The 22,848-nt window shown below is 43.6% G+C and overlaps 1 protein-coding gene across 1 annotated transcript in view; it reads left to right on the top strand.

Annotated features, from left to right (window-relative positions):
• Positions 1-22,848, top strand: part of NAGLU (N-acetyl-alpha-glucosaminidase) — a 361,395-nt gene that overhangs the window by 116,677 nt on the left and 221,870 nt on the right. The window lies entirely within an intron of this gene.

Here is a 22,848-nt window from a genome sequence, read left to right as displayed (position 1 = left end):
ATAAGGAGAAACTTGAGCAATAATTCAGTGATCCATTATTGTGTCTTTTATAAGGAGAGGGTCTCGCCACCATTCACTCTCTGCTCTCACCTGGAAAAGTGGTCCTGTCACAGACCTAGCCGGGACAGAGGCTGTTGGAGAGGACTGTATGCAAGCCTGTTGCCTTTTGATTATGGGCCCTGGATTTTCAATGGATTCATTCTGTTGGGACACATCCTGTGAGGAGATGCTGGTGTCATCAACCTGTGTTTATGTTAATTGAATGAGCTAATGACATTGTCCTCTATACAATGTAGGAGACGGGACGACTGCCATTGTGTTGATATAACTGTGTGAAGCTCGGTGACCACAAGTCTGGGCGAAAGGTCATGTCTCAGTCACCTAGGCTGTATAAAGGATTAGATAATTAGCTCATGTTAATTGGTTACGTTTGTATTGTTAGAGTAATCTTCTCCTGTGTATATAAGACTGTATTCTGGTTCTGAATAAAGTCAGTTCTTGGTAGCAACAAGCAAGTGTCGCCTTGTTTGTGCTCAGAGAGGTTGGGATATCTGTATACAGACTGGGAGGAAGTGGTATATGACGGAAGCACTCAAGCGGAGTGTGGGACGTTCCGTGACAGGTCCTATTTGAAAATGGGTCAATCAGCACCTTTCCCTGATGGGAGGTTCTTCTGAAATCGGTGCTTATGAAGCAGCCACATGGGCGCGGCGAAATGCATCAAAGGAGGGAGCATAGTGATGTCATTGCACTAAGCAGGGAGCCTGACTATCGATCTGGTGTATAGAGATGGAAGTCTGAGGCGTTTTTAACTACTTACTGACCAGCCACTGCAGTTATACTGCAGCAGGTTGGCATGGCTGCACGAATCGCCGTCATGGTACGTCGGCTCTTCAAAGCGCTATAGCAGGCGCGTGCACACGCCCCCGGAGGTGCGTGTCCCGGAGCTGATTCGCGTGTCATGGCGCCATCGCCACCGGCCACCCGCGATCGCGGGCACGAGAGCCAGAACCGGGATTTGTGTGTGTAAACACACAAATCCCTGTTTTGACAGGGGAGGAGAAACGGATTGTCTGTTCCTACTAAGTAGGAACAACGATTTGGCTCCTCCTCTAGTCAGTCTTATCCCCTCACAGTTAGAAACACACCTAGGGAACACATTTAACCCCTTAATCGCCCCCTAGTGTTAATCCCTTCCCTGCCAGTGACATTTACACAGTAATCAGTTGCTATTTCTAGCAATGATCGCTGTATAAATATCAGTGGTCCCAAAAAAGTGTCAAGTGTCCAATCTGTCCGCCACAATGTCGCAGTCCTGCTAAAAATTGCAGATCGCTGCCAATACTAGTAAAAAATAAATAAATAATAAAAATGCGATAAATCTATCCCCTATTTTGCAGACGCTAAAAAACTTCTTCTAAAAATGTATTTTTTTTTTTTTTTTTTTTTTTTACCAAAAATATGTAGAAGAATACATATTGGCCTAAACTGATGAAGAAATTTTGTGTTTTATATTTTTTGGGGGGATATTTATTATAGCAAAAAGTAAAAAATATTGCTTTTTTTTCAAAATTGTCCGTCTTTTTTTGTTTATAGCGCAAAAAATAAAAACCGCAGAGGTGATCAAATAGCACCAAAAGAAAGCTCTATTTGTGGGAAAAAAAGGATATACATTTTGTTTGGGTACAACGTCGCACGACCGCACAATTTTTTTATTGCACTATGTGGAGTTTTCTCTTTGCCTTAACATCAAATAGGTCCAGGTGAGAGCGGAAAGTGAATGGTGGTCGGACCCTCTCCTTATGATGACACAATAATGGATTACTGAATTATTGCTCAAGTTTCACATGATATGTGTTTGATTCATTTTGGTATATTTTGAATTATATTTTGGGTTTATTTATGCAATTTGTGTTTTTGTTATATACAGTATCTCACAAAAGTGAATACACCCCTCACATTTTTGTAAATATTTTATTATATGTTTTCACGTGACAACACTGAAGAAATTACACTTTGCTACAATGAAAAGTAGTTAGTGTACAGCTTATATAACAGAGGAAATTTGCTGTCCCCTCCAAATAACTCAACACACAGCCATTATCGTCTAAACTGCTGGAGTCCTTTTCCACTCCTCCATGACGACATCACGAAGCTGGTGGATGTTGGAGACCTTGCGCTCCTCCACCTTCCATTTGAGTATGCCCCACAGATGCTCAATAGGGTTTAGGTCTGGAGAGGTTTTTGGCCAGTCCATCACCTTTACCCTCAGCTTCTTTAGCACAGCAGTGGTCATCTTGGAGGTGTGTTTGAGGTTGTTATCATGTTGGAATACTGCCCTGCGGCCCAGTCTCTGAAAGGAGGGGATCATGCTCTGCTTCAATATGTCACAGTACATGTTGACATTCATGGTTCCCTCAATGAACTGTAGCATCCCAGTGCCAACAGCACTCATGCAGCCCCAGACCATGACAGTCCCACCACCATGCTTGACTGTAGGCAAGACACACTTGTCTTTGTACTCCTCACCTTGTTGCAGCGACACACGCTTGACACCATCTGAACCAAATAGGTTTATCTTGTCTCAGGACATGGTTCCAGTTAGTCTGCTTGTCTTCAGCAAACTGTTTGCAGGCTTTCTTGTGCATCATCTTTAGAAGAGGCTTCCTTCTAGAACGACAGCCATGCAAACCAATTTGCTGCAGTGTGCGGCGTATGGTCTGCGCACAGACAGACTGACCCCCCCCCCTTCAACCTCTGCAGCGATGCTGGCAGCACTCATACGTCTATTTTCCAAAGACAACCTCTGGGTATGACGCTGAGTACGTGCACTCAACTTCTTTGGTCAACCGTGGCGAGGCCTGTTCTGAGTGGAACCTGTCCTGTTAAACTGCTGTATGGTCTTGGCCACCATGCTGCAGTTCAGTTTCTGGGTCTTGGCAATATTTTTATAGCCTAGGCCATCTTTATGTACAGTAGAGCAACAATTCTTTTTTTCAAATCCGCAGAGAGTTCTTTGCCGTGAGGTGCCATGTTGAACTTCCAGTGACCAGTATGGGAGAGTGAAAGTGATAACGCCAAACTTAACACACCTGCTCCCCATTCACACCTGAGAATTGTAACACTAATGAGTCACATGACCCCAGGACGGGAAAATGACTAATTGGGCCCAATTTGGACATTTTCACTTAGGTGTGTACTCAGTTTTGTTGCCAGTGGTTTAGACGTTAATGGCTGTGATTTTAATTATTTTGAGTGGACAGCAAATTGACACTGTTATACAAGCTGTACACTAAGAGCCCATTCACACAGGGGCAACTTTGGATCCGACTTCAAGTCGCCCCAAGTCGCCCCTAGTCGCCTCAAGTCGCGCTACACGAAAAAATCAATGTAAGTGAATGGATCTGTCTTAATGCACACTACTGCAGTCGCTCCGACTTCAGAAAAGGTTCCTGTACTACTTCAATCCGACTTGAAGGCAACTTGTACCCATTGATTTCAATGGAAGTTGCCTCCAAGTCTGATCACTGTTCATACTGAGGCAACTTTACAGGAAGCAGAAAAGAAACAGAAAGTAATTTCCTCCACTAAACAGCCAGCCCCCTCCTTCTCACACACAGCTGATAAGCTCTGATTGGCCACTTGTAAAGTTCCCTGTCCTGGAGGCGACTTCAAGTTGTGTTGTAAGTTGCCCCAAGTCGTGCTGTGATTCATACTCAAGTCGTGTCCAAGTTGCCTCCCAAAGTCGCGCTGGAAGTCGTGTTGCCCCTGTGTGAATGGGCTCTAACTACTTTTCATTGTAGCAAAGTGTCATTTCTTCAGTGTTGTCACATGAAAATATATAATAAAATATTTACAGAAATGTGAGGGGTGTACTGGTGGGGCCCCCTGTCAGAACACAATAGCTTAGCAGGGGAGATTGCTGTACTAGCATCAGATTGTTAGTACAGCGGCTACGACCTGAGCTGTCAGGTTTTTTGGTTGAACGAAAAAAACCTGCTAGGGTGTACTAGGCATAATAACATGGGCCATGACAGGTCCTCTTTATGGAGAGATCTGAAGTCTTATTGGCCCAAAATCTCTCCTCTGGCCTCCAATGCAGCCGATCAGGCACATCAGTCTGATCGGCTGCTTTCCTGGCCGTAAACGGCCAGGTAAACAAAGAGCCAGGCCCTAAAGTGACAAAATCATTGTCACTTCTGGGGTCTCAGAGAGGGAGGAACAATGTCAGTTCCTCTCTCTGTGTAGTGACGCCATCGCTGCCGGTCGCATCGCCACCCCAGAAGTGATCGAGTGGTGGTTCAGCCACTCGAATAACTTCCGCTAAACAGGGAATTACCGGCTGCAAATTTTGATACTGGGATGACGCCTGCAAGCGCCGGCATCATCCCGGGTAAAACCACTTCAACCTAAGGACGCCCATGGACGTCCTACGGTATTGAAGTGGTTAAACCTTCTAAAGCAAAAATGCATTTAGTTTTTTGGAGGATTGGTAGACCGTAAAGTGCGCCTCAGGGTCTGTCTTTTGTCTGTGATCCAGATGGCGAGATTACTTCCACCCTGGTTTTGTGATATGATAATCAATCGCAGCACTTGGCCCTTCTGTGAATTTGCTATGTATTCATATGGTGTATATACAGGGCATCTCAAATTTGAATATCATTAAAAAGTTTTATTTCAGTAATTCAATTCAAAAAATGAAACTCATAATAATCTTTTTTTTTTTTTTTTTTTTTTCTTGTTCCAAACATTTTTATCGGTAAATAGAAAATGTAAATGAACATACAGTATAATTTTACAGACATACATATTTGTTGAATGACATTGTTTCACATTGTTTAGGAAACGTTGTAGTAATCATAGCGATAGAACGATCAATGAGCATAATATAACTGAGAACAGGAATTTAAAGGAGAGACTGTTGTACAGTTTAGAGTTAGACACTTTATAGTTGACTTTAAATGGAAAGCTATATCTACTCATCTGTGTCTTTTGTTCTTGTTGTGAGCAAGGTCGTAAAGAAGCAACTGAGAAAGACTTATGTGTGAAATGAATGAGTTTAACTAGGTTGCGTGTGGCCAGCACATGCATTGTGGTTGAGGTGGGTGAGGTCGTTGGGTTGAACTGGGATAGAGTGGAATGTTTGTGGTTTAAGAAATTGTGGATATGAAAGGGGGAGACGGTATGTGGTCATAATAGATTATAGAGGTAAAAGGTAGGGGGTTGGGAAGGGTAAATGGGAGAGGGAGGAGGTAAAAAAAAAAGGGAGAGGGAATTGGGTAGCTTTTATATATCTTCTCTTTTCTATATAATTTGTATAGTTTATATGATAAGTTTTACAGGGTTTAGTAGCCAAAATCTAGCCTATTGGGGTGAAAGTAAAGCAGGTTTCGATGGTCTCAACATTGGTGGACAAATGGGTTTATTTAGGTTTGGGCAGTATGGGAGGAGCTCATTTCCCTAATGTATTCATTGGGAGAACAAAAGTGGATCCAGGGAGCCCAGATAGAGGTGTAATTGGAAGGAGAGTCATGTGAGATTGCAATGAGTTCCTCCATGACTGATATTTTGTCTACGCGTTTATACCAGTCTGATAATGAAGGAATTGCTGAAGTACCCCATAGCGTGGGTATACACATTTTAGCAGCATTAATTAGCATCATGGCCAATGACTTAAAGTAGGGCAAGTCTTTGGAAACTTAGTGAGGGAGAAGATATTGAGCTGGTGTCTGATCTAGGGAGTGGGTGGTTATTGTTAGGTCGTGTATCCTAGTCCAAAAGGGTTCAATGAGGGGGCATTCCCACCAAATGTGGAGGCAACTGCCAATTGTCTTTTTGCATCTCCAGCGTTAATTTGGGATAGATTTGTCTATTTTGTGTAGAAGAGAAGGAGTGCGATACCAGCAGGATAGAATTTTGTAATTGTTTTCCTGTATGGAAACGTTGATAGACCCTTTGTGGATATGTCTGTGAATTTTTTCCTATTGAGTATCGGATATTTCCATGTTTAAATTGTGAGCCAAATTTTTGCATGTATGTGCTTAATCTGCCTTTTTGTCGTTCCACAAAAGGTTATGCAGAGCTTAAATTATAAAACAAAAGGAGCTGCACTGGTAGTGAGTGGAACAATGAATATAAACCAAAAAAATAAGTGAAAAACTGTACAAACTAAAACATGCAAGGTGCAAAATAAAAAAGTGTCACACCAAAATTGCTGAGCTGAAATGACATGCCTTTGGGGTGTGGAGTTAGTGCAAAGTTGTTTGAATGGAGTTAGTGAAGAGGATAGGTTGTGTTTGCGTTTAATAGAATGAACAAAGTGCTGAAGCTGCATGTATTCCCATTCTGATAGATGAAAATTGGCCCAGTGAGAATTCAAGGTTTCGTACGATAGGAACTTTTCATTTTGGATGAGATGAAAAATCTGTAGACCAATGACTGGTTGTTCTCCAAAACAGGGATGGTTTGCCATGCCTGGAGGGAAGTCTGGATTGTTTAAAATAGGAGAAAGCGGACCCGGGGTTGAAGAAAGTTAACATTTATTTCATGACTCCTGAAAGCTTTGATGGGTTGGTCCAATAAAAGGGTGTACTTTTAGGTCTGGTGAGATTAGATTACGTCGAATCCAAGGTGTGCTGGATAAATGATATTGGGAGAAGATGTTTTCCAAGTCTACCCAATCTATTATTCTTTACAAATGACAAGCCCTATAGTAGTGGTGTATGTTAGGGAGACCTATCCCTCCTTTGTGTTTGGGCTTGACTAGCTGGCGTTTATGATTCCATAGGAAAGCCCTACAAGCCGTTCAGAGGGAGCTAAAGAAGGTGTTTGGTAGGCGAATATTCGAGAGAGAATGTTCATTTAAATGATTGCTGCTCTGCCAAACCAAGAAAAGTGGGATTTATTCCAGTTTTTGAGGTCTTCCATGGTTTTCTTTAGGATTGGGATGTAGTTAGTAGAATATAGATTGGAGAGGTTTGTCGTGAGATAGATTCCTAGGTAAATTATGGCATCTGAGTGCCAAGAAAATTGAAAGTTACGTTTTCAGAGATGGACTTGGGAATCCGGGAGTGTGATATTTAACCACTTCAATACAGGGCTTTTATACACCCTTCCTTCCCAGACCAAATTTTAGCTTTCAGCGCTCTCACACTTTGAATGACAATTACTCAGTCATGCTACACTGTACCCAAACCAAATTTTTATCATTTTTTTCTCACAAACATAGCTTTCTTTTGGTGGTATTTAATCACTGCTGTTTTTTTTATTTTTTGCAATATAAGCGAAAAAAGGGAGACATTTTTGAAAAAAACCCACTTTTTTTTAGTTTCTATTGTAAAATTTTGCAAATAAGTAATTTTTCTTCATAAATTTGGGCCAAAATGTATACTGCTACATATCTTTAGTAAAAATAACCCAAATTAGTGTATATTATTTGGTCTCTGTGAAAGTTATAGAGTCTACAAGCTATGGTGCAAATCATTGAAAAATGATCACATCTGATCACACCTGATGTACTGAAGGCCTATCTCATTTCTTGAGGCCCTAACAAGCCAGGAAAGTACAAATACCCCCCAAATTACCCCTTTTTGGAAAGCAGACATTCCAAGGTATTTAGCAAGAGGCATGGTGAGCTTTTTGAAGTTGTAATTTTTTCCCACAATTCTTGGAAATTTTTTTTTTTTTGCACAAAATTGTCATAATAACAAGTTATTTCTCTCACACAGCACATGCATACTTGCAATGACACCCCAAAATACATTCTGCTACTCCTCCTGAGTATAGTTGATACCACATGTGTGAGACTTTTACACAGCCTGGCCACATACAGAGGTCTAACATCCAACTAGCACTGTCAGGCGTTTTACGAGCATAAATTGCACATCTCATATGATGACAACCTATCACACTTTTGAAGGCCCTGGAGTACCAGGTCAATGGAAACGCCCACAAAATGACCCCATTTTGGAAAGCTAACACCCCAACATATAATCTATGAGGCATAATTAGTCTTTTGAATGGTTCATTTTTTTCCCGAAGTTTTTGGAAACTGTGGAAAAAAATGAAAACGCATTTTTTTTTACACAAAGTTGTCCATTCATAAGATATTTCCAACACATAGCATGTACATAGCAAAAATGACACCCCAAAATACATTCTGCTACTCCTCCTGAGTGTGGCGATACCAAATATGTGAGACTTTTACACAGCCTGGCCACATACAGAGGCCCAACATTGAAGTAGCTCCAGGCATTCTAGGAGCATAAATTACACATCTCATTTCTCAACCACCTATTACAATTTTGAAGGCCCTGGAGCACCAGGACAACGGAAACGCCCACAAAATGACCCCATTTTGGAAAGCTAACACCCCAACGTATAATCTATGAGGCATAATTAGTCTTTTGAATGGTTCATTTTTTTCCCGAAGTTTTTGGAAACTGTGGAAAAAAAATGAAAACGCATTTTTTTTACACAAAGTTGTCCATTCATAAGATATTTCCAACACATAGCATGTACATAGCAAAAATGACACCCCAAAATACATTCTGCTACTCCTCCTGAGTATGGCGATACCACATGTGTGAGACTTTTACATAGTCTGGCCATATACAGAGACCCAACATCCAGGTAGCACTGTCAGTTGTTCTAGGAGCATACATTACACACAAATTCCTGCCAACCTATCACATTGTTGAAGGCCCTTCATATTTCTAACACATAGCATGTACTGTACATACCAATTACAAACCAAAATACATTCTGCTGAGTAAAGGGTAAAGAAAAGATTACCTGCAGTTTTAGTAGTGCAGTGGTCCACAGAGAAGAGCATCAGTCCAGGCAGCAGGCAGGAATGTGGACAGCGACAGCAAAACAGGCAGCAGGCAGGAATAGTCAGTACAGGTAGAGATGTCAGCACAGCCAAAGCATTAGTCCAGATAGCAGGCAGGGATGTGGTCAGCAGCAGCAAAAGGATCAAAGGATCGTCCATGCAGCAGGCAGGAATACTGTCCATAGTTAGTACATGCAGCAGGCAGAGGTATGGTCAGCACAGCCAGAGTATTTGTCCAGGGTGCAGGCAGTACCATCAAGCTTAGGGCATCGGTCAGGAAAGAATGGGGACAGAGGTAGACGCTTCTCCCACCCAAATCGCTTTGAAGCCTCCGGGCAACCAGACCCTGTTATGGGAACACAGAAAACCATAAACTGGTTTTCTGAACTCCGAACACTCTGGAGCCCCTCACATATATGAGACCCCTGTGTAGCAGGGTGAAAGATCAATCCAAGGGGCAGGCAAAAACATGGTCAACAGGCCGAGGTCAGTGCAGGTAAAAGGCAGAAATAGACGGTAGGCAGAGGCATAGTCGATACAGTCCAGGGTCAGTTCACGTGAAAGGCAAAAATATGGCGGAAAAACAATGCAGACGGTAGGCAGAGGCATAGTCGAGAAACAGGCCAGGGTCGGTTCACATGGAAGGCAATAATATGGTTGGTTGAGGAAGGGAAATATTCAGGACAGAAATTAAAAACGGGAAATGGCAGTATTAGAGATATGTACTAATAATTTTCCAGAGTGTGATATCGCCTGAAGCATTCTCCGATGCAAAGGCCAGGTTGGGAGGGACAGTCGGTACAATGGAAGCTGGTATCTTTCCTAATTCCTCTTTTGGTGCACACCCGACATTTTTTTGGCGTCGTCTTCCGGATCCTGTTGATGGAATATGGTCTGGGAAATGCCGCTCATGTAGTCTGCTGACAGAATCGGAGCTTTCTGGGGGGGGGGGATACTTGCTGATAAATCAGGGCAGTGACAATGTCTTCAATAAACTTTATGAAGGTGGTGGGTGTTTCTGTGGATTTTTGGTAGATTATGAAAGAATTTAAAAGGGCCAAATGAAAAAAGTAAATTGCGACTTTTTTGTACCAGAATAAGGATTTTCTTGTTGAAAGATAGGGCTGCAACAACTGATCGTTTAAATCCACCCCCCCCCATGTATTTTATTGTACTCAGTGATACAGGTAGGCTTGCGAACGGTACCGCGTCTTCTGTGAAGTTCCACCGAGGTGTCATTGTGGATGGTGGACATGATGTACACGTCTTTTCTATCCCTCCACTTCACAGCCAACACTTCTTCGTTCCTCAAGCTTGTCGATTCCCCCCTTGGAATGTTTGTGGTGACAAGACACTGTGGGAAGCCCTTTCGTTTTTTTCTAGTTGTACCACAGGCCAAAGTTTGTTTGAGATATAGGTGGCGGAGAAGGAGCAAACTCGTATAATAATTATCCATATAAATATGGTACCCCTTTTGGAGGAGTGGGAATGCCAACTCCCAAACAATTTTCCCACTTATTCCCATGTACGAGGGACACTCAGGGGGCTGGAGCTGGGAATCTTTCCCTTCGTACACGCGGAATGCGTACACATAACCGGTGGCACTTTCACAAAGCTTGTTAAGCTTCAAGCCATACCTCGCCCTCTTACTGGGGATATATTGCTTGATTCCCAGCCGGCCTGTGAAATGCACCAGGGATTCGTCCACAGATATATTTTTTTCAGGGACATAAACTTCGGCAAACTTCTGGGGAAAAAAAAAGAATTAGGAGGCGAACTTTATATAATTTGTCAAAGTTTGGGTGATTTCGGGGGGGGGGCACTGTGAGTTGTCATTGAAATGCAAGAAGCGCATTATGATTTCGTATCGGGACCTGGACATGGCTGATGAAAAAACTGGCATATGGTGGATGGGTTTGGTCGACCAATACTTATGAATTTCATTTTTTTTTTGTAAGCCCCATGTTCAGGGTTAGGCCTAAAAACAATTTTAGCTCCACTACTGTTAGCGGTCTCCACTCAAAAGGGCAGGCATAGCTGGAGCTGGGGTTGGTTGCAATAAATTGTTGGGCAAACAGATTAGTTTGGTCCACGATGCCTTGAATCAATTCGTTCGGGAAAAATAAATTTAAAAAATCCATTTGTGAAAATCCTGCAGTGTTGACCTGCACACCCGGCTGTGCTGTAAAAGGGGGGATCGTGGCTGACCCTGTGGTAGAAGGCAGCCACAATGGGTTTGCCAAGGAATCTGGAAGATGGGTTTGGGCCCTACTTCTTTGGCGTACACTTGTGCTGGGCCTTTCCTCCTGGGGTCTAGCAGCGCTTGTACTGGGCCCCTCCTCCTGGGGTCTACCGCCGCTGGCACTGCTGGTAGCTGCCTGGTGTTCAGACCGTCGTCTTTTTGGACAGACTACTTCCTCCTCTGATTCGGATCCTGATGTGCTGCCTTCGGGGGGCTCATATTCCGAATCAGAACCAGAATCTGAACTGAGCGGTGAGAGCTCCCCGTTGCTCTCATCGGTCAGACTCAATATCTGGTATGCCTCTTCTGGGGTGTACATCTTTCTGGACATAGTGGCTGACTGGCTGTATGTACTCTGGTGGCAAGTGATGAGGTGGCGGGTACTCTGGTGGCAGGTGATGAGGTGGCGGGTACTCTGGTGGCAGGTGATGAGGTGGCGGGTACTCTGGTGGCAGGTGATGAGGTGGCGGGTACTCTGGTGGCAGGTACTCTGGTGGTGAGGTGGCGGGTACTCTGGTGGCAAGTACTCTGGTGGCAGGTGATGAGGTGGTGGGTACTCTGGTGGTAGGTGATGAGGTGGCGGGTACTCTGGTGGCAGGTGATGAGGTGGCGGGTACTCTGGTGGCAGGTGATGAGGTGGCGGGTACTCTGGTGGCAGGTGATGAGGTGGCGGGTACTCTGGTGGCAGGTGATGAGGTGGCGGGTACTCCTGATGGACAGGTACTCTGAGGTGACAGGTACTCTTTATTTAGGAGGGGCGATCTGGGCACAGTAGTACATATGTAATAAGTAACTCACTGTTAGCTGATCTCTTCTCCTCACACTGGATCGGTGTGTGAGGAGAAGAGCCCAGCAACAGCAGTTACTGACAGTGTTTGTTTACATTAGTGACCGGCTGTGATTGGACACAGCCGGTCATGTGATGAAGAGCCATGTCATTGGCTACAGTGATCGGGGCTGAGCTGTATCCAGGGGAAAAGCCTCAGCCCCGATCACCGCCCTGATCACCGCTCTCTTCCGCCGGAACCCGCACAATACACGCCGCTTCCCAATGCCGCTCTGCATTGACATCTGCCGTTACCGACGCCCCGCCGCCGCCGCTTCAATACCCCCATCGGGGAACGGCTGTGTCCTGGGGGCCCGCAGTAGCGGCGGAAAGCCGAGGCCGTCATATGACGTCCACCCAGGATGGGAGATCCCATCTGTGGACGTCATTTGACTATGGCCGGGTATTGAAGCGGTTAAGGCTTGTGTTTTAGAGTAGTTGATTTTAAAGTGCGCTATGAATTGGAATAAGCAAAGGTCTTTTAAGAGGTTAGGTAAGGTTATATGAGGTTCCGTGAGAAACAAAATGTCGTCAGCAAAAGCATCTAGTTTGTATTGTTTGTCTTCCACGGAAACTCCCCTGATGTCTGCGTTTTTACGAATTCGATGAAGAAGGGGTTCAAGGGTAAGAATAAATAGTAGTGAGGAGAGTGGGCATCCTTGGCATATGCCATTTTTAATGGTAAAGGTGCTTGACAGGAAGCCATTGACACAGACTTTAGCCGTTGGGTTTGTATAAAGAGACATTATTAGTCTAATTAAACGGCTACCCAAGCCTAATGCATGGAGTACAGCTTCAATATCCCAGGCTAACCTGTCACACCTTTTCAGCGTTCAGCGATGGCAAGAAAACCTGTTTTGTTCTAGTAAGCCAGTATTGAATGTTCAATTTTTTTTTAGGGTGTTATCCCTTGCTTCTCTGCCTGGAACAAATCCCACTTGGTCTTTTGAGATAAGTCCTGTGATCAGGGGGAGAATGCGGTTTGATAAGATTTTCAAATCTGTGTTTAGTGTGGATATGGGGCGATAATTAGCGGCAGTTGTAGTGTCTTTTTCCGGGTTTAGGTATAACAGCAATATGAGCTTCTAGGAGGCTATGGCCTAGGATGTCAGAATTTGAAAGTTGGTTGAATGCTCGTAGGAAGGGGTTGGTTAATGAATCTGGAAAGGTTTTATAATAGGCCAAGAAAAAGCCGTCTGGGCCTGGACTTTAGCCTACTTTCATTTGTTTAATCACTATGGCAAATTCTTCGGCTGTTAGGGGAGCGTCTATGCTATTGGCCTGCTGTTGGGTAATTGAGTGTGGACAATATTGTTGGAGGAAAATCATCCTGTATGATATGCTTTCTTGACCTGTTGTTTGGTGGTTTCAGTTCAGGATTAAGATGGTAAAGGTCAGAGTAGTAATGTGCAAAGTGGTCTGTGATGTCATTGTTGGCCGAAAGCACTTATCCAGAAGATGTGCGTAAGGTATGGATTGTATTGTTTGATTTTTGTGATAGCAGTGCTCTGGCTAAGAATTTTCCACGTTTGTTGCTGTGCTCATAAAAGAGCTTTTATGAAAGGGTGAATTTCCTTCTGACCTTTATTGCCTAGTTCCTCAGTTTAAGTTCCGTCTGAATGTGTTGGGCCTTCGTTAATTTGTGTGTTTTTTTGAGGTTCAGGATTTGTAATAAAAGTTTGTTTATAATTTCTTGATTGGTCCTTTTACACATTTGTGTGCTTCCCATTGGGTTAGGGGATTGGTATCAGGAGTGTTGTTGAATTCAAAGAATTTGGAGATATGGTTTTTGATGATTGAAGTGTGAACGGGGTCTGTGAGCAAGGAAGAGTCTAATCTCCAGGTTTTAGTGTATTGAATATGTTCGAAGAATGTTATTGTGATTGAGGTTGGATGGTGGTCTGATATGAACATGGGTTCGATACTAGGGGAATGGTAGGTCTTTTTTTTTATTTTGAATAGGTAATCAATTCTGCAATTTTGATTAGGGGAGGGGCGGAATAGAAGGTATAGTCCTCAACTCCTGGGTGTAGTATACGCCACGAGTCCTGTAGTGAGCGTTCCTGTAATTGAATTTTGATTTGACGTAGTGCTCTATATGATAGAGAAGATGTGCCCTGAGGATGTGTCTTCGAGTGGGTTAAGGGCTACATTGAAATTTCCTCCTAGGATGAGTATTCCGGATTGGAAAGAGGCTTGTGTTGTTGTTATGTTACAGAAGAAACTGACTTGGGCTGTGTTGGGGCTGTGAATATTGGCTATTTTTTTAAAAACATAGCGTCCGTCTTCATCTATTGATGTGTCAGAGATAGCTAAGGGGAGGTGTTTAGAGAGGAGGATGGAGACCCCTTTTGTTTTGGCTAAATTATTGGTCGCATGGTAAGCGTTGGGGAAGTCTTTGTCATTTTGGGTGTGTTGTCTGATTTGTCTGCTTTTAATTTCCGCATATATAACAGGAGTTGAGACCTTTTCTGAGGGAGATTAAGGCCTTTTGAATTGAGAGAGTCTATTTTGAAGTTTGCAGTTTTGGAGTTTGTCTCTATGGGAGGCATTGTGCGTAATTTCAGTGTGTGAAATGGGGGGAAGAGAGAATCTGCATAGCCCCATGGAGGGTTGACTCAGTAAGATGCATCTGGGTGAGACGGAGTCTTACATGGGACGTATGTGTGTCGTAGAGAAAGTGGGTATCTGGAGTATGTTCACTGTCTTAACCTTATTAGGGGTAATTGCTGCGTACTTTTGTGTGGTTGGTACCCAGAGGTAGACGCTTAGCTCCCTGCTAATAGGGTTAGCCTGAGTGACAAGGCGTGAGATTGCGTGACACAAGTCCAAAAGTCCCCCCCCCTTTTTTTTTTTCTTCCTCCCTCTCCCTCCCTTCCCCCTTTTTTTTTCTTTTTTTTAAGGGGTTCAAATTGGCAAAGGTGGGGTTCTGAGTCAACTTTCCACGCAAGTTCTATTTTTACAATATTACTTTATAACCAGTATATGCATGACCTGTAAGAGAATGAGAACCAGTGCATCAATGAGACTTTGCAATGCACAAATGAGTATGAGCTGGGGAATAAAGTGATATAGAGAGTGATTGGATGTGGTACCTATCTCTATCCCATAGAGTGGAGTACATTTCAGAGACATGATGGGCTCACTTCAGTCTATAGGCATGACCTAAGTTAGACGGTGTATTCTGCTGAGGCTATATCTTAAAGCAGGATACAGGGATGGAGTTGACTGCATTAAGATGAGCAGAATTGACAGGAAACGCTGACTAGAATGGGTAGGTGTAGGTGTCATAACAAAAGAAACAAACCAAAATAGCATTACCAGGATAATGTAGGGCCAAACCAGCTTGAGATGATAGTTTAACTGGTGAGGGGTGAGAAAATATTGACTATTGGAACTCTGTCCACAAAATGCTGAGCAATTCTAAACGGACCTTTTGATTGTGGAGATAGTCCTTTCTGGCCAACCGACGCTCCCCAGGAGGATGCTGGAATGCTTCCTCCTCCTGGGGAGCATCGGTTGGCAGGAGGTGGTGATGAGCGAGGAGGGGAGCGACATCTTCTGTATGGATGTGGACCTCTTTGGTGGTGAACTTCCGTTGGTTCATCCCTGCGATGTGGAGAGGGATGCATGTCGTGGCGCCAATCTGGAATTGCAGTTGGAGGGATGCCCAGGTATTCACAGAATGTCTTCAGGGTGCCCGCAGTGTGCTGTATGACTGGGTGTACCTGCCGAGAGGCAAAATGGAAACTTCCACCTGTAAGGAATGTCTTTCTCTGAGAGCTTCCAGTGGAGGGCGTAGATCTTTACGCTTTTGGAGGGTGATCTGAGAGAGTTCTTGAAAAAGTTTGATCTCCATTCCATGGAAGAGAATTCTTCCTCTATTTTTAGCCCTTCTTAGGATTTCTTCTTTGAGTTTGAAGTTAACGATGCAGCCTATTATATCTCTTGGAGGGTCTGTGTCTCTACCTTTGGGACGCAGGGCTCGGTGTAAACGCTCCATTTCTAGCTGGGTGTCCAAAGGTCTCCCTAGTAGATCATTAAAAATGGCAAGGGTCGCTTCAGTGAGATGAGCAGCTTCCACTGATTGAGACAAACCTCTTATCCTGATATTATGTCTGCGTCCTCTGTTCTCCAAATCTTCTAGGTGTCTGTGAAGATCTCTTAATTGGGAGGAGTGTGCATCTAGGGTCTGTTGAGCCTCATGGATAACAGTGTCATGGCGGTCGGTTGTTTCTTCAACATTCTCAAGCCTGGATCTCATAGCCTGCATGTCTAGACGGAGGTCTGATATGGCAGCAGAGAGGGTGTCTTTTATGTCCATGGTAGCTGCTTTTAGGTCATCAAGGCAGAGGGACTTGGCTGCTGGAGTAGAGGGTTCGAGTCGTGGTTTTCGGGCAGTTCTCGACAGGCTCCTGCTTGCTGCCCTGGAAGCACCGGAGGCCTGTGTAGTACGTGTCGCCTTGCTGGAGCGAGAGCGGATGTTGGCTTACTGAAAAGTATGTTCATGTACAGTATAGTATGCACTCACTACTTGGTTGGGGTTCCTTTTGCATGAATTACTGCATCGTTGTGGCATGACATGGAAGCGATCAGCCTGTGGCACTGCTGAGGTGTTATGTAAGCCCAGGTTGCTTTGATAGCGGCCTTCAGCTTGTCTGCATTGTTGGGTCTGGTGTCTCTCATTTTCCTTTGACAAAACCCCACAGATTCTCTATGGGGTTTATGTCAGGCGAGTTTGTTGGCCAATTGAGCACAATGATACCATGATCATTAAACCAGGTATTGGTACTTTTGGCAGTGTGGGCAGGTACCAAGGCCTGGAAAATGAAATCAGCATCTCCAAAAAAATGGTCAGCAGAGGGAAGCATGAAGTGCTCTAGAATTTCCTGGTAGAGAGCTACGCTGACTTTGGACTTGTTAAAACACAGTGGACCAACACCAGCAGATGACATGGCTCCCCAAATCATCACTGACTGTGGAAACGTTACACTGAAACTCATGCAACTTGGATTCTGTGCCTCTCCACTCTTCCTCCAGACTCTGGGACCTTGATTTCCAAATGAAATGTAAAATTTACTTTCATCTGAAAAGAAGACTTTGGACCACTGAGCAACAGTCCAGTCCTTTTCCTCCCTAGCCCAGGTAAGACACTTCTGACGTTGTCTTGTCTCTGGTTCAGGAGTGGTTTGATACAAGGAATGCGACAGTTGTAGCCATGTCCTGGATACGTCTGTGTGTGGTGGCTCTTGAAGCACTGACACCAGTTGTAGTCCACTCCTTCCATCTCCCCCAAATTTTTGAATGGCCTTTGATTCACAAACCTCTCAAGGCTGCAGTTATCCCTGTTGCTTGTGCACCTTTTTCTACCACACTTTTTCCTTCTACTCAACTCTCCATTAATATGCTTGGATACAGCACTCTGAACAGCCAGCTTTTTTAGCAATGACCTTTTGTGACTTGCTCTCTTTGTAGAGGGTGTCAATGACTAGACAGTCATTGTATCTGGACAACTGTCAAATCAGCAGTCTTCCCCATGATTGTATAACCTACTGAACTAGGCTGAGAGACAATTTAAAGGCTCAGAAAACCTTTACAGGTGTTTTGAGTTAATTAGCTGATTAGAGTGTGACACCATGAGTCTACAATATTGAACTTTTTCACAATATTCTGAGATACTGAATTTTGGGTTTTCACTAGCTGTAAGCCATAATCGTCAAAATTAAAAGAAATAAATGATTGAAATGTATCACTCTGTGTATAATGCATCTATATAATGAGTTTCACTTTTTGAATTGAATCACTGAAATAAATTAACTTTTTGATGATCTAATTTCTTGAGATGCACCTGTATATATGGTAGATGTAAACAGTAATGTCCTGTACACACGGTCGGAGATTTTCAGGCGGAAAAAGTGCGATCGGATTGTGTTGTCGGAAATTCCGATTGTCTGTGGGCTCCATCGCACTTTTTCCGTCAATTTCCGACACACAGTTTGAGAGTATGATATAAAATTTTCCAATAACAAAATCCGATCAGTTAAATTCCGATCGTGTGTACACAAATCCGACCCACAAAGTGCCATGCATTCTCAGAATAGATTAAGAGACTAAAGCTATTGGCTACTGCCCCGTTTATAGTCCTGACGTACGTGTTTTACGTCACCGCGTTCAGAATGATCGGATTTTCCGACAACTTTATGCGATCGTGTGTATGTAAGACAAGTTTGAGCCAACATCCGTCGGAAAAAATCCATGGATTTTGTTGTCGAAATGTCCAATCAATGTCTGATCGTGTGTACAGGGCATAATAGTTCTTGCTAACAAATTTACAATAGGAACACATGGGGAATGTGCTTCACAAACAACTAGGATGTCAGGCTCACAGCTCAGCTTCAGTCACCATAGTTGGATCATAGCTGTCATTACAAACAGTAAAGTCCCAGCAGCTGATTAGGGACCATGCACACTAGGCAACAGAAAAAAATGCCAGAACTGCTGGCAGAAAAAAGCAGCATAAAAAACACTTGGCTTGTTTGCATGCGTTCATAAGCGTTTTCATCCAAAATACTAGAAAAAGAAGTAAACTTAAGAATGCTGGACATGCATAAATGCTGCATTTTGGTGCATTTATGTGCATTTAGGGGCGTCAAGTGTTTTTTCTGCCTGAAAGTTCCTCTCAAAAATGCACTTGTGAGCTTTATTTTTAGTATGTAAACACTCATCTACAAAAATGCCTGTAACTGCCCAAATGTGCATAGACACATAGGCTAACATAGAGTTGCTTCTACAGGCTGAAAGACAAAACGCTTAACACCTATAAAGCAGCTTTTTTATGTCCAGTGTGCATGAGGCCTTTGAAGTTCTTAGTTCACCTTTTGGAACGTTTACACCTGCTTTGCTCTCTGAAGAGCAACCTAAATGTGGGTTGCACTTTAGAGAGCATTTAAAGTGGTTATAAACCCTTACAGACCACTTTAACCTACAGGTAAGCCTAGATTAACCACTTAAGGACCGCCTCACGCCGATGTACGTCGGTAAGGTGGCACGGGCAGGCAGAATCACGTACATGTAAGTGATCTGCCTCCCGTGGGCGGGGGGTCCGATCGGACCCCCCCCCCGGTGCCCGAGGCGGTCCGCTTTTGTCCAGCGGCGATCGGAGTTGAGGGGGAGACCATCCATTCGTGGCCCCCCCCTCGCGATCGCCGCCGGCCAATCAGATCATTCCTCTGCTGCTGTATGCTAAACAGCAGCAAAGGAAATTATGTCATCTCTCCTCGGCTCGGTATTTTCCGTTCCGACGCCGAGGAGAGAAGACTGTAATGTGAGTGCACAACACACACACACAGTAGAACATGCCAGGCACACAACACACCCCCCTTTACCCCCCGATCACCCCCCAATCACCCCTGTCACACTGACACCAAGCAGTTTTTTGTTTTTTTTTTGATTACTGCATGGTGACAGTTTGTGTGGTAGGACAGTTACTGTTAGCCCCCTTTAGGTCTAGGGTACCCCCCTAACCCCCCCTAATAAAGTTTTAACCCCTTGATCATTTTTCTGATCGCTGTATTAGTGTCACTGGTGAGGTAAATATTTAGGTTCACTGTCAACGTTTTATAGCGACAGGGACCCCCATGTACTACCTAATAAATGTTTTAACCCCTTGATTGCCCCCTAGTTAACCCTTTCACCACTGATCACCGTATAACTGTTACGGGTGATGCTGGTTAGTTCGTTTATTTTTTATAGTGTCAGGGCACCCGCCGTTTTTTACCGAATAAAGGTTTAGCCCCCTGATTGCCCGGCGGTGATATGCGTCGCCCCAGGCAGCGTCAGATTAGCGCCAGTACCGCTAACACCCACGCACACAGCATACGCCTCCCTTAGTGGTATAGTATCTGAACGGATCAATATCTGATCTGATCAGATCTATACTAGCGTCCCCAGCAGTTTAGGGTTCCCAAAAACGCAGTGTTAGCGGAATCAACCCAGATACCTGCTAGCACCTGCGTTTTGCCCCTCTGCCCAGCCCAGCCCACCCAAGTGCAGTATCGATCGATCACTGTCACTTACAAAACACTAAACGCATAACTGCAGCGTTCGCAGAGTCAGGCCTGATCCCTGCGATCGCTAACAGTTTTTTTGGTAGCATTTTGGTGAACTGGCAAGCACCAGCGGCCTAGAACACCCCGGTCGTAGTCAAACCAGCACTGCAGTAACACTTGGTGACGTGGCTAGTCCATAAGTGCAGTTCAAGCTGGTGAGGTGGCAAGCACAAGTAGTGTCCCGCTGCCACCAAGAAGAAAACAAACACGCCTGTTGTGCCCATAATGCCCTTCCTGCTGCATTTGCCAATCCTAATAATTGGGAACCCACCACTTCTGCAGCGCCCGTACTTCCCCCATTCATATCCCCAACCAAATGCAGTCGGCTGCATGAGGGGCATTTTCTTTATGTCCTCCCGAGTACCCCTACCCAGCGAACCCCCCCAAAAAAGATGTTGTGTCTGCAACAAGCACGGATATAGGCGTGACACCCGCTATTATTGTCCCTCCTGTCCTGACAATCCTGGTCTTTGCATTGGTGAATGTTTTGAACGCTACCATTCACTAGTTGAGTATTAGCGTAGGGTACAGCATTGCACAGACTAGGCACACTTTCACAGGGTCTCCCAAGATGCCATCGCATTTTGAGAGACCCGAACCTGGAACAGGTTACAGTTATAAAAGTTAGTTACAAAAAAAAGTATAAAAAAAAAAATATATAAAATAAAAAAAAATAGTTGTCGTTTTATTGTTCTCTCGCTCTCTCTATTGTTCTGCTCTTTTTTACTGTATTCTATTCTGCAATGTTTTATTGTTATTATGTTTTATCATGTTTGCTTTTCAGGTATGCAATTTTTTATACTTTACCGTTTACTGTGTTTTATTGTTAACCATTTTTTTGTCTTCAGGTACGCCATTCACGACTTTGAGTGGTTATACCAGAATGATGCCTGCAGGTTTAGGTATCATCTTGGTATCATTCTTTTCAGCCAGTGGTCGGCTTTCATGTAAAGGCAATCCTAGCGGCTAATTAGCCTCTAGACTGCTTTTACAAGCAGTGGGAGGGAATGCCCCCACCGTCTTCCGTGTTTTTCTCTGGCTCTCCTGTCTCAACAGGGAACCTGAGAATGCAGCCGGTGATTCAGCCAGCTGACCATAGAGCTGATCAGAGACCAGAGTGGCTCCAAACATCTCTATGGCCTAAGAAACCGGAAGCTACGAGCATTTCATGACTTAGATTTCGCCAGATGTAAACAGCGCCATTGGGAAAGCATTTTATCACACCGATCTTGGTGTGGTCAGATGCTTTGAGGGCAGAGGAGAGATCTAGGGTCTAATAGACCCCAATTTTTTCAAAAAAGAGTACCTGTCACTACCTATTGCTATCATAGGGGATATTTACATTCCCTGAGATAACAATAAAAATGATAAAAAAAAAAAAAAATGAAAGGAGCAGTTTAAAAATAAGATAAAAAAGAAAAAAAATAATAAATAGAAAAAAAAAAAAAAAAAAAGCACCCCTGTCCCCCCCTGCTCTCGCGCAAAGGCGAGCGCAAGCGTCGGTCTGGCGTCAAATGTAAACAGCAATTGCACCATGCATGTGAGGTGTCACCGCGAACGTCAGATCGAGGGCAGTAATTTTAGCAGTAGACCTCCTCTGTAAATCTAAAGTGGTAACCTGTAAAGGCTTTTAAAGGCTTTTAAAAATGTATTTAGTTTGTCGCCACTGCACTTCAATTTTAAAGCATGTCATGTTTGGTATCCATGTACTCGGCCTAAGATCATCTTTTTTATTTCATCAAACATTTGGGCAATATAGTGTGTTTTAGTGCATTAAAATTTAAAAAAGTGTGTGTTTTTTTCCCCCCAAAAAATGCATTTGAAAAATCGCTGCGCAAATACTGTGTGAAAAAAAAAAAATGAAACACCCACCATTTTAATCTGTAGGGCATTTGCTTTAAAAAAATATATAATGTTTGGGGGTTCAAAGTAATTTTCTTGCAAAAAAAAATAATTTTTTCATGTAAACAAAAAGTGTCAGAAAGGGCTTTGTCTTCAAGTGGTTAGAAGAGTAGGTGATGTGTGACATAAGCTTCTAAATATTGTGCATAAAATGCCAGGACAGTTCAAACCCCCCCCCCCAAATGACCCCATTTTGGAAAGTGGACACCCCAAGCTATTTGCTGAGAGTCATGTTGAGTCCATGGAATATTTTATATTGTGACACAAGTTGCGGGAAAGACGAATTTTTTTTTTTTTTTTTTGCACAAAGTTGTCACTAAATGATATATTGCTCAAACATGCCATGGGAATATGTGAAATTACACCCCAAAATACATTCTGTTGCTTCTTCTGAGTACGAGGATACCATGGAATGCCCAGGTGGCACAAAACCCCCCCAAATTACCCCATTTTGGAAAGTAGACACCCCAAGCTATTTGCTGAGAGGTATAGTGAGTATTTTGCAGACCTCACTTTTTGTCACAAAGTTTTAAAAATTGAAAAAAGAAAAAAAAAATGTTTTTTCTTGTCTTTCTTCATTTTCAAAAACAAATGAGAGCTGCAAAATACTCACCACGCCTCTCAGCAAATAGCTTGGGGTGTCTCCTTTCAAAAATGGGGTCATTTGGGGGGGTTTTGTGCCACCTGGGCATTCCATGGCCTCCGAAACTGTGATAGTCAGTGAAGAGTGAAATCAAAAATTTACACCCTAAGAAATCCTGAAGGCGGTGATTGGTTTTCGGGGCCCCGTACGCAGCTAGGCTCCCAAAAAGTCCCACGCATGTGGTATCCCCATACTCAGGAGAAGCAGCTAAATGTATTTTGGGGTGCAATTCCACATATGCCCCCATGGCCTGTGTGAGCAATATATTATTTAGTGACAACTTTTTGTAATTTT

This window comes from Aquarana catesbeiana, linkage group LG12 (genome assembly GCF_042186555.1).
Source record: "Aquarana catesbeiana isolate 2022-GZ linkage group LG12, ASM4218655v1, whole genome shotgun sequence".
NCBI lineage: Eukaryota > Metazoa > Chordata > Amphibia > Anura > Ranidae > Aquarana > Aquarana catesbeiana.
This window is presented reverse-complemented; position numbering and strand designations above follow the sequence as displayed.